This window comes from Palaemon carinicauda, chromosome 3 (assembly GCF_036898095.1).
Source record: "Palaemon carinicauda isolate YSFRI2023 chromosome 3, ASM3689809v2, whole genome shotgun sequence".
Lineage (NCBI taxonomy): Eukaryota > Metazoa > Arthropoda > Malacostraca > Decapoda > Palaemonidae > Palaemon > Palaemon carinicauda.
In genome coordinates this window covers 66,208,937-66,213,934 of record NC_090727.1, presented here as the reverse complement: position 1 = coordinate 66,213,934, position 4,998 = coordinate 66,208,937, and the positions used below count along the sequence as shown (strand labels likewise).

At 33.2% G+C, this 4,998-nt stretch overlaps 1 long non-coding RNA gene across 1 annotated transcript in view; it reads right to left on the bottom strand.

The window, feature by feature from the left end:
* Positions 1 to 879: 879 nt before the first annotated feature.
* The window catches only part of LOC137637658 (uncharacterized), a 4,240-nt gene continuing 121 nt past the window's right edge, over positions 880 to 4,998 (bottom strand). Inside the window, exon 2 of the long non-coding RNA XR_011043741.1 lies at positions 880 to 1,245. This is a non-coding gene — a long non-coding RNA (uncharacterized lncRNA). The remainder of the gene's footprint in view (positions 1,246 to 4,998) is intronic.

Below are 4,998 nucleotides of genomic sequence, written 5' to 3'. Positions count from 1 at the left end.
GTGGAATGAATTTGAATTAATTCTAAAAAGATGATTGATATTAATTTCCCTACAGTCACATTTAGATAACTTGTTTTTAGTACTTTACAATATTTCGAAAAATTATACGATCTAGGAAATGTCTAGAGATTTAGAGGAAAGTGACATTTAATTTAGCAACTAGTTAATGAAAACTTAAAACTCGAGCAGTAAATTTCTTAGGATGAACTCCTTCCTCATTTACATTTGTTGACCTTAAATGGTTTCTAAATGTCCAATATCCTAATTTTTCAAAAACATCTACAATAATACATCATATAATGTCATTCCATTTAATATTACCTATAATACTTCCCGCTAAGTATTCTAACAGGTAATATGAATCCATTATCAATAGGTATATTTGTTATTCACCAACTAGTTTTTGGACAACTAAACAAATGATAATTATTTGGAAATTGCAATCAGAAATTTAGGGCAAATAAACTCATCAATGTTGATCTAGACAATTTTCAAGATAAATTCTAAGGTTGAGAATCTACTATAAAACTATCACAAAAGCTTCTAAATTTAAAGATGCACGATATCAAAACTTACAAAAACATAGCCTCCTATGTACAGAGATTTCAAGTTTCAGAGAGAAAATCATTACTGCTTTAACTCATTTCAGTTAATAGCCCTAATAACTAAATAAAGACACTGATAAACTTGGACTAATCTGGTAAGATTGTTGTTGCAAAAGTTTATATCATTCACTGTAATTTTAACAATTTTTTCCTCTTTAGTTAGTGATTGCTATTGAATCTATGGGATTTAAGGTAAGTGAACCTCGTAACAGTGATTGTTATTGAACCTATGGTATATAAATGGAATGACTATTGTAACGTATTTAGTGATTGCTATTAAACTTAAGGAATAAATAAACTGAGTGACCATCGTAACATAAAACCTGCAAAATCTGATCAGTGGATCATTTAAAAATATTTATAGCTCTGAGATGAAATTTTCATAAGGGTCTTTTAATACTCCATAAAAATTTGATGAAAGGCTAGCCACTTCAGTGACACTATTGGTCCTTCCTTTGAAATCAGAAATTTATATAATTCGTCGATTATTTTGCCTTCCTCTGAGAAATTCTGGAATTCTTTTTCTGTAGTAAATCCGAGATTGATAGCTGTTGATCTTCATCATAAGTGCACACTTGTAGTGAGATTTTCTGTGTTGAGCAGGAGGCTATCGATGATTTCCCTTTCTGATGATTCTAGTCTGAAAAATCAGTAAAAGATGTTAATTGTACATATATTTAAGGAGTATAAAAATACCTTACTATGCACTTTAAAATCAAGACTATTTTTTGTAAAATGTTCTGCATGATAAACTATAGATATAAAATATCTTAATTTATTGAATACAGAAATGGGAACCAGTACTAAGTAGACATGTCCGTGTCATTCATAATAGATATTATAACCGAAAGAATGATCTTGTTAGGGGGAAAAATATTGCCTCCTATATCTTAACAAGGACATACTTCACTTCATAAATCTAATGATTCGCCTCTGAAAATCCGCTGACTAACAGGAGCTCCTAAAATGCTCATAATTACTCCCTGCAATTTTCTTCAAGAGATTATAAATCCTATTTACTAGATGAAACATTCTACCTTACACCATAGTGGATACCTAGTCAAAACACACAAGCCAATAAAATATTTATATAAAAAAGTTATGGATAAATTGAGCAAAAAATAGGATTTACCAACAAGCTAATTTTCAGGTGTAGAATATTGCTTAGTATACAAGAATAGGGCCGTGGAAATGTATAATTAATGTGGTTTTTTCACTCTTGAAAAAAGGACCTGGTAGTCATGAATTTATCAAGTAAATGTATCACTTTTGTAACTGAAATGACTGATTAAATTTTCATTATATTGTGTGTGGATCCTCCATAACCTAACTCCAGCTATCCTATAATAATTTATACGAGTGGATCTTTTTTTGGTAAACCTTCAATCAATGAATTGGCCAATTCTACTTATCTTGCCTTGGTCTAAGGAACATTCTCTCTCTCTCTCTCTCTCTCTCTCTCTCTCTCTCTCTCTCTCTCTCTCTCTCTCTCTCTCACACACACAATTAGTTCATTGGCGAGATTATTCAACGTTTTGGTTTTTGGTTTACGGGGTATACTTTATCGATGGACTAACCTATCCAACACTGTTAAACTAACAACCTGGTTTCACAGGAGACATGTCTTTAACATTACTAACAAAATGTTTCTTGCTAATGCTTAATACTAACAAAGTGTTTTTTGCTAATGCTCAATACAAACAAAACAACAATGTTTTTTTTCTTAATGTCACTAACAGGTCTTTGCTCCGCTGTGGCTAGCCTCGCTGGCAATAAAACATTATTATTGCTCTATAGTCAGGCAAGCGGTACATTTGCTACACGTTACCAGAGTGGGCAAGCATTTTGCTAGACAAAAATTCGGTAACCAAACCACTACCCGACAGCCTGGAATAACTGGTTATTCTGGTATGAGATGACTATGGTACGAGGTGACTATGGTACGAGATGACTATGGTACAGAGCGACTTAGGTACGGAGTGATTTAATCCGATTTTCTCCTGCATACACAACGGCTCTAGTCAATGAGGATGTTTCGCCAATGAGAACGTGGTAGCTGTAGAAAATGCACTACTATTGCCTACTAGTTTTGGGGGGTTTTCATGAGTGTTTTAAAACTAAGAACTGCTTACTTATGCATTGCACTTTACCCCTATCTCTGGAAATATGAATAAGCTTCATCTGAAATTGCCCAATCAGATTCTAGATAAATATCAATAATTTTTTATCGGGTTTTTATTAAAGTCGTTAAAAAATGCACTTCGATGGTTCATTTCAAATTAAATAAAAAAATTCTTAATTTCTCATTCCGGTTATGAGTCATGATTGGCAGTTGTGAGGGGTGTAAACTAACCCAGTTCAACAATAAGGTAGTCTACGTAACAATTCCAAAACTTGACAATTTTATGTAACCACAGTTTTCTTCAAGAGATATTAAGAGTCCTAAATATGTTAATTTATCATGCCAAAGTTCGAGCTTAAAACCCTTGTGGTGTAATTTGAGGCTTACCCAAGTGCTGGTCTCCCCAATGCTATTGCTACTCTTCACCCATAAACATTAAACTCAGACTAATATAGTAAGACAATATATTATCCTAGGTCAGCTTATGAATGCTAAAATATATTATGGTGCTTTAATAGTGACCTACATGGCTGTCGTGAGCAGCACATCCATGTACTGCTTGCTAGAGTAGAGGAGCAGTGATATTGTTATTTGCGATAAAAGTTGAGCCATCACTTCGTTGGCAAATAAACATTATCTTACCGCTCCTCTGTTCTGGTATGCGGTACATAGATGTGCTGCGCATGCTAGCTGTGTGGGTCACCAATAAAGTATCCTAATTACCTATAATTCACATAAAATCTCTAATAGTTTATGCATGCTCCATACATAAAATCATTAGAGAGATTTGATGTGAATTATAGGTAATTAGGATACTTTATTGGACCTACACATCTAGCATGTGCAGCACATCCATGTACCACATACCAGAACAGAGGAGCAGTAAGATCATGATTATTTGCAAACAAAGCGGGCTACGGCCAAGCATAAACCATTTGAGGGACAGCAAATCACGATGCTTGTAATCGGACCATGTTAAAGGTTTAGAAAACAGTGCTCTGCAGAAAATGGTACTCTAGAGAAAACGATGCTTGAGAAGTACCTCTGCCACAGATATTTCACCCCAATTTTTTGAAAAATAATTTTGTCTGCTACTTTTCTTGTTTTGTAAGATTCTGACATTATTACCTTCTGTAAATCAAGTGTTTTCACTTTGTCCCACCCAAAACCTTGGGGAACCGTCATTACTATTGGGGTATGTAGGGTGGTTGTAATCGTAAAACGACAGTTTTGCAGAATATAACACAGAACACAATAAAATACGAACACTAGTAAAAATGTTTTTCATGCAAAATTGGATTGGCTGAAGTATACTAAAATCCTTACTTCCCACCAGGACTTCCATAATTAAGGAGTAGTGATCCATGCTTAAGCATTATAAGGGAGTTTAGGCCTACCTAAAATATGTCATGCAAAATATGCTTTTTTTCTTATTTTTTTTTTTACCACGGATCTAATACACTAAACAGATTATCTGTAGAATAAACCAATCTATGACAATCAAGAGCACGCAATCACCCAAGTTACCAGAATTCTCACATTTGAAAAATGTTGCACACCACAAATATATAACCATATAACCACTTACACATCAATTGGGTATTGACGAGAAACGAATCACATTTTTACCTGCTTCTAATAATTGAGCGTCACATAAGAGGAAACTATTTAAAAATCATTACTATTCAATAGAAATTGCATATCAATTTAAAAATGGTCAACTTCAATATAAATGTAATGTAGTGATGCCTTGATTTTTTTTTTTTTGATTAGCTGAGATTTGGTAAAAATAATCCAGTATCCTAGCTATCGCAATTACATATATTTCGAAATTAAAATATACAGTATTTTCACTTAGGAACTGCATGTCCTACAAAATCTGCTTATCGTATCCATTCTTGGGTATTTACAGTATCACACAGGGTATTTGCATTAATTGTCAAATCCAAATTATCGTATCACTAAGAAAACCAGCTTCATCTTAAAATGGAAACATTGAAAAAAAAAAGAAAAAAATACTCCAAGCCAAAGATATCTATTTTCTTAGTCTTATAACATACTAAAACTAATATTACACTGTATATTACTATGGAATTTGCGTAGTAAATAAGAATTGGACTACAAAATTACGTCATTAGTAATATGTCTTGGCCTATGCGTGACGGCTCAAAAATGAGTAGTCCTACAAATATCGCAAACTACCTATCTATCAATTTCCTGTTGAAAAATAACACTGAGAACACTTTGATATGCCGGACCTCATATCTGAAT